Source organism: Canis aureus, chromosome 7 (assembly GCF_053574225.1).
Source record: "Canis aureus isolate CA01 chromosome 7, VMU_Caureus_v.1.0, whole genome shotgun sequence".
In the NCBI taxonomy this organism is placed as follows: Eukaryota; Metazoa; Chordata; class Mammalia; order Carnivora; family Canidae; genus Canis; species Canis aureus.
In genome coordinates this window covers 66,451,701-66,465,334 of record NC_135617.1, presented here as the reverse complement: position 1 = coordinate 66,465,334, position 13,634 = coordinate 66,451,701, and the positions used below count along the sequence as shown (strand labels likewise).

At 46.5% G+C, this 13,634-nt stretch overlaps 2 long non-coding RNA genes across 4 annotated transcripts in view; both read right to left on the bottom strand.

Annotated features, from left to right (window-relative positions):
- The window catches only part of LOC144317595 (uncharacterized), a 33,781-nt gene extending 28,614 nt beyond the window's left edge, over positions 1 to 5,167 (bottom strand). For all 3 annotated transcript variants that reach the window (XR_013383599.1, XR_013383600.1, XR_013383601.1), the window contains exons 1-2: positions 5,041 to 5,167; positions 2,910 to 3,055 (exon numbers count right to left, since the gene is read on the bottom strand). This is a non-coding gene — a long non-coding RNA (uncharacterized LOC144317595). The remainder of the gene's footprint in view (positions 1 to 2,909; positions 3,056 to 5,040) is intronic.
- A 3,187-nt stretch (positions 5,168 to 8,354) lies between these two features.
- On the bottom strand, positions 8,355 to 12,820 carry LOC144317594 (uncharacterized). The gene is made up of 3 exons (XR_013383596.1): positions 11,912 to 12,820; positions 11,558 to 11,628; positions 8,355 to 10,171 (listed from the first exon to the last, which is right to left on the bottom strand). It is a non-coding gene; the product is annotated as an uncharacterized LOC144317594 (long non-coding RNA).
- Between the last annotated feature and the right edge of the window lie 814 nt (positions 12,821 to 13,634).

The following is a 13,634-nucleotide window of genomic DNA, read 5'->3' as shown; positions in this document are numbered from 1 at the left end:
CTTATGCACTCTCTCTCTCTCTCAAACAAATAAATAAATACATTTTTTAAAGATTTTGAGAGAGAGACCATGAATGGGGGACGGGGCGGGGGGGGGGGGCAGAGGGAAAACCAGACTCTCCACTGAGCAGGGAGCCCAAGGCGGGGCTCAATCCCAGGACCCCGAGGTCATGACCTGAGCTGAAGGCAGAGGCTCAACAGACTGAGCCACCCAGGCATCCCCCAAAATAAAATCTTTTAAAAAAGATTTAAAAAAAAAGAAAGAAACGATTAGTTATGAATTATCCAGTTAAGTTTCAGTCACTTTAGGAATTTACCACTTATTATTAACTGTGGAAATATGCAGGTATGTACATTTCTGAGCCTCGCCTTTTTCCATCTACATAGTGGGGCTGATAACCTAAATCAGAGGATGGAGGTAGGAGGATTAAATGTGACAATGTAACCTGCACAAAGTGAGTGATTCCATAATAAAAGGTAGTGGAAAGCTATAGACATAGAAGCCAGAGTGATGGTGGTCCAGTAAATAAGCAGAAATTATGGAATGTGTAGACCTGTGCATTGGGAAAGGAAGGGAAATGGGAGGATGACTGCTCTAGGATAGATGTTGGGCTCCAGGGCAAGGGCAGGGGAGGGACTGAGAGAAGAGGTGGGTATCAAGGGTAATGAAGTCATCCATCACACAATCACACAACCGGGCATTACCTGTTTGTCTAACGGCCCCCGCCTTTCTAGCCCTGAATCTTGCCTTGTCCTGGGCCCTGCTCTACTAGATCCACCAGCATCCCTCAGGGAGCCTAGGAGGGTCACTCAGAGCTTTACATTTTAAGTTCTCTCTCTCTCTTTTTTATCTTATTTATTTATTCATGAGAGAGAGGCAGAGACACAGGCAGAGGGAGAAGCAGACTCCCTGTGGGGAGCCCAATGTAGGACTCGATCCCAGAACCCCAGGATCACGCCCTGAGCCCAAGGCAGATGCTCAACCACTGAGCCACCCAGGTGGCTACATTTTAAATCCTTGAGGGCAATGTTGGACATCATTAAATCCCACCACACCACTTTATCAAGGAGGGAACTGAGGCCCAGAGTGAAAGACTAACTTGCCCCAGGTCATCTTTCTAGTCCTGTGTCTGCCACTAATGTGCCATGAGACTCTGACAAGTCACTTTCCCTTTCTGAGCCTGCACTTCCCTCCTCTGTAGAACGAGAAGTTTGCAGCACTGAGAGAAATAAGTTCCCTCCAACTAACTTTTGCTGTATCAAAATAATGGTTCCTGGGGCGCCTGGTGGCTCAGTCAGTTAAGAGTCCCTTTTGGCTCAGATCATGATCCCAGGATCCAGGGATCAAGCCTTCCCCAGTAGGTTCCCCTGCTCAGCAGGGAACCTGCTTCTCCCTCTGCCCCTCCCCCTACTTGTGTTTTGTGCTTTCTTTCTCTCTCAAATAAATAAATAAAATCTTGGGGCGTTTCGGTGGGTCAATGGTTGAGCACCTGCCTTTGGTTCAGGTCACGATCCCGGGGTTCCAGGATCAAGTCCCACATCAGAATCTCTGCATGGAGCCTGCTTCTGCCTCTGCCTGTGTCTCTGCCGATCTCTCTGGTCTCTCATGAATGAATGAATGAATGAATGAATGAATGAATCCTTTAAAAAACAAAACAATTGTTCTCTCTACCACTCTCAAGTTTAGCCATTAGATTCCTCACTCCCTCTCCCTAGGGATCCCTGGGTGGCTCAGCGGTTTAGTGACAGCCTTCAGCCCAGGGCATGATCCTGGAGTCCAGGGACCCAGTCCTGCATCGGGCTCCCTGCAGGGAGCCTGCTTCTCCCTCTGCCTGTGTCTCTGCCTCTCTCTCTCTCTCTTTCTCTCTCTGTGTCTCTCATGAATAAATAAATAAAATCTTTACAAAAAGAAAAAAAAAGATTCCTCACTCCTTGACCCTCGACCCCTGCACTCATCTCACACACAAAAGTCAAGAAAACACATGTTTGGATACCGTTTGAGCTTAATTTTAACTGCTAGTTTCACCAGGGGTAAGGACAAGAAGAAAGTGGTCACACAGAAGAAAGTGCTAGTTGCTGATGGCTGCTGGGCGCCTGCCCAGTGTGCCCAGCCCCTGTGATCCCATCCCTGCAGTGCTAAGCGCTGGCAGTGCAGCGAGGATAAATAAGGCCAGCGATCACCCCTTACATGGCCATCCCCAAGGCTGCACGGAATCCCTGGGATTACGCAGACTTCTGGAGGGCTTGGAGCAAGTGCACATCACCTGCTGCCACCACAAGTGTGCCTGGGCTTCTGCAGCCTCCGTCTTGTGACTGAGGAATTTTTAAATGGAAGCTCTGAGCTCACAAAAAAGGAAAATGTCTCCCTGATGTCACACAGTTGCTGCCAATTCATCAGCTCAAGTTAAAGGTCAGAGAGGGGGAAGCCACTGCTCCAGGGTCCCGCGGCTGCTCCCTCAGTTGGGGCTTCCCTTCCAGCAGGCTTCCCGCCAGCCACCCAGGCAGGGCCAGCGGTGGAAGCCAAGCTGAGAGCTGTTTGCACTTCCAGGGCACGCACAGAGGCAGTCCGAACACCGCCTAACTGCTTCTGCCCTTCACAGACGTTAACCAATTCATCCTCCGGCCACTCTCCGGCCACCACTGTCTTCTGCAGTCTGGGCACACCCTGGAAACTTGACCCCAAACTGTCCTGAGGGTCCTTCCCTTGGGATCACTTCAAGGACAAAACCAAATTGGCACAGAAGTTCTTTTGGTATTTTACTAACTGAGTGCAGTGTAGGAGCAAAGAGTAGGAGTCCCACTACTAGGATGACAGCCTGCTCCCCTGGCTTCCTAGAGGATGATCTTTGCAAGTTACTTAGCCTCTCTGAGCCTGCTTCCTGACCTGGAAATGAAGCTGAGAATACTTACCTCGTAGGATTTTCCTGAGGATTCAGGGTGAAGCTCTGGTACAGGGCCTGGCATGGTGCAAGTGCTCAACAAATGTCAGCTTGGAACCAAGACGACACAGCTAGAACTGGACAAATTATCTAATCCTTGAGTCTTCACTTCCTCATCTGTCCAATGAGAATAAGCATATGTAATTGGCGGAGTCGCTGTGAGGATTCAGGGAAACAAATATACAGCAATGAACACAGCACCTAGCACTGCAAAAATAGATGGTGGCTACTGGGATTACTCTTTCCATCAGGAAACTGTGATCTGTAGGGAAGGCCTGATGTCAAGCCTATCCCCCTACAAGTCATAATCCAGAGTTAAAAATGAGACATGGAATAAACATGTATATGGTTCCAACGTGGGCACAGAAAAGAACTTTTAAAATTCATTTTTAGAGTTTTCCCCTTTGGGGGGACTGTTTTCAATTGTGGCTTAAGTTTCCAAGGAGAAGAGAGAGATGATAAAAGGTACATGGGTGAAAGAGAGAGGTTTAATCCAGCAGATCTGAGACGTGACCTCAAGGAGGAGGAGGCTAAAATAACTGAGTAATAAGAGAGCAGTGGATTTCTCTAGAACTGGAAGGGGCCATAGACTAGTTCTCTACTCCAAATGTAAAGAACAGGGCACCTGGGTAGCTCAGTCGGTTAAACATCTGACTTCTTTTTTTTTTTTTAAGATTTATTTGAGGACAGCCCGGGTGGCTCAGCAGTTTAGCACCCCCTTCAGCCCAGGGCCTGATCCTGAGACCCAGGATCAAGTCCCACGTTGGGCTCCCTGCATAGAGCCTGTTTCTACCTCTGCTTGTGCCTCTGCCCCTCTCTCTCTTTCTCTCTCTCTGTCTCTCATGATTAAATACATAAAATCTTAAAAAAAAAAAAAGATTTATTTATTTGAGGGAGAGAGAGAGAAATAATGAGTGGAGGGAGGGGTAAATAATGAGTGGAGGGAGAGGTAGAAGGAGACGAGAAGCAGACTGCCCACGGAGCAGGGAGCCCAATGAGGAGCTTGATCTCAAGACCTTGAGATCATGACCTGAGCTGAAACCAATAGTCAGATGCTTAAGTGACTGAGCCCCCAGGCGCCAGGAGCACCTGACTCTTGATCTCAGATCAGGTCTTGATCTCTGGGTTGTGAGTTCAAGCCCTGCATTGGGCTCTACACTGTGCAGAGCCTACTTTGTTTGTTTTTAAAAGATTTTATTTATTTATTTATTTATTTATTTATTTATTTATTTGACAGAGAACGAGAGAGAGAGAGAGTGCACAAGCAGGTGGAACGGCAGGCAGAAGGAGAGGGAAAAGCAGGCTCTCAGATGAGCAGAGACCCCAACATGGTGCTCAATCCCAGGACCCTAGGATCGTGACCTGAGCTGAAGGCAGATGCTTAACTGACTGAGACACCCGGACACTTCTGGAACCTACTTTAAAAAAAAAAAGGTGCAGCCCCGGTGGCTCAGTGGTTTAGCGCTGCCTTTGGCCCAGGGCATGGTCCAGGAGATCTGGGATAGGGTCCCACATCGGGCTCCCTGCATGGAGCCTCTGCTTTTCCCTCTGCCTGTGTCTCTGCCTCTCTCTCTCTCTATGTCTATCATAAATAAATAAAAATAAATCTTTAAAAAAATAAATATATTACATTTTGTAAACATTTCTCGAGCCTATATCTATGGCCCAGGCACTACTCTAGCCCTTCTACCCTATTAGCTCCCCAGAAGCTTCACATAAGAAATGGTGGAGAATCAAGTGCGTGACCCTCCATACCCTCTGGCCCTTTGAATCTGGCCAATGATCAAGTGTTGGGAGACCTTTCTTTTGTCTCCCACACGTGTTTCTCCCAACCTGTTTCGACTGGGCACCCCACCTCTGCCCTCCCTAGTCTGTCATTTGTACCTTATTCACGGATGCCCCTGCCTCCAGAGCCTCAACCCTCCTCTATGCTATTCTGAACACACCCATCTTCCTCAAAAGCCTCCTTCATCACATTATCCACCCCTCCAACTCCAAATCCTTCCATGGCTCCCTCCCTCCACCCCAGATTTCATTCAGCATTCTCTGTGACCCAGCCCTGACTCTCTGGAGTGGGATATATTCATAGAGCTCTGCCTTACCCACTACAGGGGGGCTCGGAGAAGGAAGGAGAAGGGAGTCTCCGAATCACTCTGGCCAGAGGGCTATGTAGCCAGGAGGGCTTCCTGCAGTGTGGCCGGGGCACAAATCTGAATCATAGTCAATGAGAGCAGCCAAATTCCTATCTGGGAAATCAGGGCAGTCTGAAGGGTGAGGCCAAGCCGTAAACAGAATGAGTAATGAGGTCAGAAGCTGGTGAGGACCAGAATCATGTCTAGATGCAGTTCAAGGAAACGGAAATGGTACAGGACTGAGGCTGTGAATTGAATTATAAGAAGGTATGCTACTCTACACGGGGATGGGGGTGGGAGGAGTAGCCCTCGGAATCTCCCTCCCCTCTGGCTTCACTGTTTGGGTTTTCACATGTGTGTGTCTTCCCTGCTGCCAGTTTCCATGCTTCACAGGGCCCGGGCACCGCTCAGTGACTTGTCCAAGGTAGCTCTGAACCAGAGCTCCGTCTCCCACCTCGCAGGGGACGTGCTAGGGAAGCAAGCTTATGCTCATGTTCGTCAGTGGGCAGATTACCTCACATCTCCACGTCTCAGATTCCTCATCTGTAAAGCGAGGACAATAATAACACTACTTCATAATAGTGTTACATAATAATAAGACTACTCTGAGGATTAGCCAAGCAAATATTTGTAAAACGCTTAGAACAGTGCTTGGCACATAGTAAATGCTGTATAAGTGTTAGTTAAATAAAAATAAGGTGCACAGCTGGTAAATAGGGCCAGCACTCAAAGTCAGTTCTAATTTTAACATCCGAGTCCTTAGATCCTCCACTAAGGTCAAGAGCAGGTTATGATGGACTAAGCTAACTATAGGACTTTCAAAAATTAATTTTCATGTCGACTAAGAATAGAAAAGCATGCTGTTGGCTGATTTTACTTGGGCACAAAGGAAATATCACTTGAGTTAACGCCCTTACCTGTTCTTAGGAAACCACTAGGAAATCCAGAAGGACCAGTTCAAATAATAGTTTCCATCCCAAATTTAAAACCTTTCCTTTTTTTTTTCTTTTTAAGATTTTATTTATTTATTCATGAGAGACACAGAGAAAGGCCGAGATATAGGCAGAGGGAGAAGCAGGCTCCATACAGGGAGCCCAATGTGGGACTCAATTCTGGGACCGCAGGATCATGACCAGAGCTGAAGACAGATGCTTAACTCCTGAGCCACCCAGGCATCCCTTTAATAACCCTTTCAAAAAAAAAAAAAAAGTCAAATTTAGAAAATGACTGTGGTGTTCAGGGGCGCCCTGCCAGCACAGTCCATGAGGCAGGCGACTCTTGATCTCAAGGTTGTGAGTTCAAGTCCCAAGATGGCTGTAGAGATTACTTAAAAATAAATAAATAAATAAATAAATAAATAAATAAATAAGGACGCCTGGGTGGCTCAGTGGTTGAGCATCTGCCTTTGGCTGGATCGGGCTCCCTATGAGGAGCCTGTTTCTCCCTCTGCCTATGTATCTGCCTCTCTCTGCGGGTCTTTCATGAATAAATAAATTAAAAATCTTAAAAAAAAAAAAAAGAACCAGTGTAGATCAGGGAAGCTGGGTTTAGTCTGGCAAGGGTCAAGGCTACAGCTCTCCTAGGAAAGGTAGTCAGAGAGCAGATAACAGAGAAAGAAGCACTGTATTTATTTTCCAAAACTGTTGGGGGAAGATGTTTGTAAAAGAAAGGAGAAGAACGTGAGTGTTCGATTTGTGTAAAATGATAAAAAAAAAAAAAAAAAAAACGGGGGGGTACTGAACGCTTCTATAGTTTAGTAGCAATTCAAAGAAGATAGTGTGCAAAAGGCTGTTTGCTTTGGCTATCTATCAACCAGAAATCTTTATTAACTGAACCTCTCACGCGACTACAGTAAGGCCCTAATAGATGTTTGGAAATGAGGACTGCAAAATCCTAAACGGCTTTCTGAAACAAGAGAAAAAAGATGAAACAAAGCTTGGTATGGTTTGTGACAAGTGTATTTTATTGTATTATAATTTTTCCCAAACAAGCAATATTTTTGTCATCTATAGTATGGGGTGATTTATACGCCATCTAAGAACTCTCTACCCATCCTATGATAAGAACAATGTGTTGCCTGATTATGGCTAGTATCAGGGTTTAATAAATATTCCTTTTCTCTGAACAGGCTTACCCCATTGCTTTCTCCCATGTTCCCACGCCCCATTCTCTCTGCCAGTCTCTACCATAACTTGACCCCATGCTTCTCCACTATCTTGATTCTCCCCTAAAGGAGATGTCCCCGGCCTTAGGAACTACGGACCCTGCTTTGCACACTTCCACACTGGGGTAGAGATTTGGATGGTGTGTGTGTGTGTAGGGGTGTCTCTCTTTCCCTTTAGAGGAGAAGGAAGGACACTAGCCTGGGCAGAATGGAAGAAATGAGCTCAGCTCTTGGGAGGTTAAGGGCCTCGGAGCCTGGGGTGCGACAGCTGAGTGGCGGGGAGCACGTGGCTTAGCTACAACAGAAACAGAGCTGCAGGGACCGCCCAGGGGACACAAAGCACAGCCCAGCTCGTGCCCGCAGGGCCCCGGATCCTTCACCCACGGCGGAGGTTCTCCCGCTGTTTCTGATGACCTCCCCGCTGCTCTCGGCCCCTCCTCGGCCCACACTCCGGGCTCTGCATACCGCAGGGGTTGGACACAAATAAAATCCATACGTGGGCTCCAGTCTCGGGTCACAGCATTTGCTTACCAGGTCTGCCCGAAGACGGCCCGGCTCTCACCTCCCTTCCCCACCACCGAATCTCTGCTTGTAAACACCAGTCACTGGGTAACACCCTCCATCAGACGCCTTTGGGCTATTATTCATCACCGACTAACCTTCAACCAACTTCATCTTCACAGGCCTCCCCCCAGAAGAGAGGAAATTCCACAGCTCTGAGGTGATGCGAAACGTGTTCTGCACGCCCGGCTGTCTTTCTTTCTGACTCTCCCCAGCCAGTTCCCAAACTGGGTTTCCCGGGCCCCCCTGGACACGGCCTCCCGCCCCCCTCCGCACCATCTCTCCCCCCACCCTCTTCATCCCCCCCTTTCTTTCCCTCTCCATTTTACACACTGTAACCTGATAGGCTGGAAATGCAGCCTCTTTCATCTTCCATTTCCCACATCCTGAAAGTCCGGAGAGAAGGAGCCCACCCAGATAAAGGCATTCCAAGTATGTGCATCCCCCTCCCCCTTAAACTCCATTCACAAAGCAGATTACTAAAGGCTCTGGGCTCCAGGGAGGCCCTAGGCCCCTCTCCCAGCCGCGCGCCCCAGCCCCCCCACCCCCACCCCCAAGAGTTTACTCATTCCGAGCCCTCGCTCCTCACCGGCACAAAAACCTAAGTCCACATGCCTAGAACCAAAAATTAACTTTTCTCTGGACTCTGATCCTCTGGGAAGCTTTCACACTTCACTCAGATTGGGACCACAAGGGCTGGAGACTCTGCCTACCATTCATCTGTCCCAGCTGCCTTAGGATTTCTAGATAAGAAGGCTCAGGGAAAATGTGTCTTTGGACCAGGGGCAAAAGATACAAACGTAACATGTGATGTTTCAAGAGGACTCGCTCATGTCTTTGGAAAAGATCACAGACTGTTCTAACCCAGAGACATTTCCTTCCAACAGAAATTGGAAGCCAGAGGAAAAGATGCTTCATTTGAGGGGATAGGCAGAGAATGCCTGTGTATGTGTGTGTGTATGTCTGGGGGAGGGTGGGTTCTAGTAACATTTTTGTTTAGAAATTTCTGGAGCAAAAAAAAAAAAAAGAAAGAAAGAAATTTCTGGAGTCCAAATGTCCTACCATAGTTCTTCACTACCTGAAAATTAGTGATTATAAAACATACTCCCCAGCTCAGTTCTTCAGTGGTCCTGTCCTGGGTTGTCACTGACAAGGTCTCCGACCTCAACCTCAAAGGTTGAGAAGTACTCCCCCTCCCCACCCAAGCATCCCCTTTCATTAAGGATGATAAACTATCTTATCCACCCTCTAGGGAGAGTGGGAAAGATCTTTGAATCTGTACCAGGTCTGGGATAATCAGTTTTCTGAGTTTACCAGCCACTGTGTGAAACAGGATTTCCTGTGTCAAAGAATGCTCCCCAATCCTGATACCACGGAGTCTATTTAATAGATTATAAACCATATTGCCTTTGCAACTCAGGATAGCTAACTTGCTCAGTGTGCTAGCATCGGACTGAAAATTTGCTAAAATCCAGGCGCATGTCAATGCATTGGGTCATGCATTCAGTTTATCTAATTATTACCCAAGAAGTTGCATGGAATTCCAAGTGGAATTCAAGATCCCAGACCTGGGAGATGTAGTCATGATGATAAGAAACAACAGACTGTGGCAGAACGGCCACTTGGCGGCTCCTCAGATCACCCCTGTGGTGCTGAGGAGAAATCTGTACTGTAGCCCTGCTCCAGGACTGGCCCACATTTGCAATCCCCCTGCAGGGAGCCAGCTCCCCATACCCAGCAGGTAAGAGGCTCCTACATGGGCTCAGCCTCCTTAGTCAGCAGCAGCACGAAGGGATGCACTTGGATGCTTGCAGCTCTGAGCAAGTATTTTTCTCTCTGAGCCTCAGGTTCCTTCTCTGTAAAATACTAATCCTTGCTAATCCAAAGGTGATCCCCCAGACTCGAAGCAAGGCTTTACCTGGGAGCTAGCTCAAAATGCAGAATTCCAGGCCCCATCCACAACCTACTTCATTTGAACAGGATCCCGGTGATTCCGGCACACCTCACAATGTGAGAGAAGCTCTGGCCTGGCCTCTGGATCTCAAAGGTCCTCTTTCCAGTCATAAAATTGTCCGACCTCCGTAAGTGGTTTCCAGGGAAGTTTTTCTTTTCTGATAAATGGTTTTTCTTCTTACGCCTCCACTCTTGGCACTTACTGTCTCTCCTGCCAAGGAACTCAAGCTTCAGTAGGCATCGGATTTGCATGAGGAGCTTGCTTAAAATGCAGATTCCTGAGCCCTATCAAGAAACACCGGCTACAATTGGGGTGGGGCCAGAGAATCTGCATTTCATCCAGTTTCCTCCAGGTGGTTCTACAGATTATGGTTCCGGTTTACATTCCTTTCTTCCGACGTTCTATTATGGAACATTTAAAACCTAAAAAATAGACAAAATAGTAATGATGCGCAATCATGTTTCCAAACCCAGCTTCAACAATATCAACTCAAGGTCAATTTTGTTCCACTCAGATTACATTTTTGAAAAATGTTTGCCTCTAGACCTCCCCGGTCTTCTTAGTCCTCCTCCTCACCTAAATGCCTGTGGTCCCTTATTTATTTTTTTGGAGTAATCTCTGGGCCCAAAGTAGAACTCAAACTCACGACCCTACCCCCACCCGCACCCCCAGATCGAGAGTCACGTGCTCTAGGGGCTCAGCCAGCCAGGTGTCTTGCTTGCAGTCTTTTAAGGGTTCCCTAGCACCTACCACTGTGCCTGGCACATGTAGGCACTCAGAAAATGTGTGTAACGGGACATGAAAAAGAACTTTCAAATAAAATATGTGATCATCTACCTGGGTGGCTTAAGATGGAGGTCAACAGGATTACCTGATCCCCCATTTTTTCAATTATTTTGACTGTGATGCCTTTTTCAGTTCGAGAAACTAAGGCATCAAAATGCATCTTATCAAAGGGGAAAAACTGGTGGAAGGTTTCCAGAAGGTCCCTGTCTATGCCCCTTTCCCTCTGGCTCCAACATTTCGTAAACGACTTGGTGTTTGTGTGTGTGCGGTAAGAGAAAAGGTAGGAAAATAGCTCTAGGGGAACGAGGATATCATCTCAGGGCCTGTTTTACTCTTTAACCTGGTAATAAATCTCTTTAAAGCTCCCAAGGTATTCGGAATATCCTGTCCATGGCAAGGTCTTCTCACTGTCGTGAAAGAAATTCAAGTTTAATAGGTGGACTGAGCGTTGAGATCCCAAAGGCACAGCCTTGCCCTTTCCGACCATTTGTTAATTATGAGGCTAAATCTGCGAACTCTCTCAGATGGGTATGCTGAATAATAGGAGGGAGAGTGCGGGAAGAGGCAGGACCATACCGAGAAAAGCTCGGCAGTTCCAGAACTCAGCACAACAATCAAAGGATAAAGTGGTAATTAGGCCTGATTATCATGCAAGGCAGCCCCGGTTAAATTGGAATGTAGCCGGAGAGACGAAAGGCTGGTTGGAGAGTTTGCTATGCAGGAGACGTGCTTTGATGTCTGCAGGGAAGGTTGTGTTTCATTCAGCCCTCCAACCAAAAAAATGTTGCAGGAGCAATATGAAACCTTCTAAGATGCAGCAGACGGCAAGCAGAAGTGGAGAGCAAGTGGCTGGGTCCGAGTTCTCCCGTGAGTGAGTGTGTGTGTGTGTGTGTGTGTGTGTGTGTGTATGTGTGTGTGTGTGTACTTATATGCTGCTTTTCTCAGATTTACTGCTCCAGCCTCTTGGAGATGTCAGAAGACAGGAAAACAGAAAGGAATACACGCTCCAACTATTAACTCACCGTCCTTGGCTTGGCAGGTTCTTAGGACAGGGGAGAGAATGTGTCGAAGCTTGGGGCAGCCTTGTTACCTGCTGTGGGGAGAAAAGCAAGAGGAAATGGAGGTAAATGACTCTGTGTCCCGGAGAGGCCCTGAACTATGCTGACAGATGCAGATGGAGTCATCTGAGGCTGCCAGCTACCGCAGCCTTTACACCAACTGATGTAGGAAGAAGAAAATGAGCCAAGAAAGTAGGTTAATCTCCCAGAGAGACACAAAATAGGTAGCAGGTACCATTTTTTACACCTTTCACTCTGTAGTTGCTTCCAACCCAGAGCTGTGAAGCCCAAGAAATTCCTTTTGTGTCCTTACCTTACCTTTTAGGGGTATCTCTGATCTAATAATGTTGTTTCTGTACCCAGGCTCGTTGCTCAGCTAGATGCACTCCCCGAACCAAGCCACAACTTTCATTTCCACGCAAGGGATTTTCAGTACAACTTGGTATTGGGAGATGATCAACTTTGTACTAAATCACGGACAGGAAAACAATAGTCAGGTTTGTAGTAAGATGTCATATTATCGCCTTACTTATTCACGGGGTGTTCACCAGAGGAAGTGAGATGTGAAATCTTGATTTTGCTTTAAGACGGTGCGTGAAAATACAGAAATCCGACGTGGAAGACTAAATGCAGAGTCTTTTTCTCACAGATTTCCAAAATAAGATCTTTTCACCACTATGCTCTACCATCCAGCCACACAGTTCAATATTTCTTTTCAAAAGGGATGGAGTAAGTTGCTGATCATGTTATCTTGAAGGCACCGAAAGAACATGTATTACATATCCAACACATTGCTTCTTCGGTTTATCTCAGATTTTTCCTCTGCTTTTGCAATAAACAATCCACAAAATCAGCTGTTTTTGCTGTGATTTCTTCTGTACTTCAGTTTACTGTTAAGAACTGTATAAAATAGGGATCCCTGGGTGGCTCAGCGGTTTGGCGCCTGCCTTTGGCCCAGGGCGCGATCCTGGAGCCCTGGGATCGAGTCCCGCGTCGGGCTCCCGGCATGGAGCCTGCTTCTCCCTCCTCCTGAATCTCTTCCTCTCTTTCTCTCTATGCCTATCATAAATAAATAAATAAATCTTTAAAAAAAAAAAAAGACCTGTATAAAATAATAATGACACAAACTTAACCATACAGGAAAGAGACCATGAATAACTACAGGTACAACCCTATTGCTTCTATAACTTTTTTTTTTTTTTTTGCTTCTATCACTATTGACATTGCAACAATACTTTAAAATCGTGTAAGTGAAGGATGGATGCTTTGATGTAACAAGCTGTCCCCCTCCCCGCCCCCCTCCCCCGCCGCCGCCCAGAGTGTCACTTGATTTAGGAGAAACTCTACTACACCCCTTCTATAAAATTCCCTGAAATTACTCTTGTGTGCAGCATAAATTTAGCATAAATAAATTGCACAAGATTGAAAATACCCTTTCAGCTATCTTATGTCGTATAATAAATGAAAATGAATTGTGGAGTTTTGTTTTTACTCAGCATTAAAAGAAAAGAGAGAGGGGACAGGGAGGAAGAGTCTTAGCAGCTGTATGTGTGTGTGTGTGTGTTTAATAAGAAAATAGCATTCCCCAGAATTTCCAGTAAAACCCTTAAGATTTAGGCAGTTCATCCCTAAAGTATGTGTGGGATGCTGGGAGCTCCCTGGCTTTTCCAGGCAACCCCACCCCCCAAAAAAAAACACCCCACAAAAAAACAAAAGCAGATGGGTTGCATCTGAACTAATCAAAATCCCCAGGGGCCAGAGCTCTCTGCTCTAAATGCTAATAGAGTGAGTAATCAGAAACCTACATTTGGTAAATTATTTATCTTATCTCTGGAACTCAGCAAAGCATAGAAGACAGCAACTTCTGTAGAAAGATGTTGTTGGTCAAGAACTCCAGCTGGAATTTGTACTTTTACTAGAAAAGGGAAAAGTTCAGAGACTAGTGTGGCTCATGAAGCAAGACTTTTTTTTTTTTTAATGACCAAAGGCAAAGCCAAGGAAAACTGACATCACAGTTCTGTGGAACAGGTCTGGTTCATGT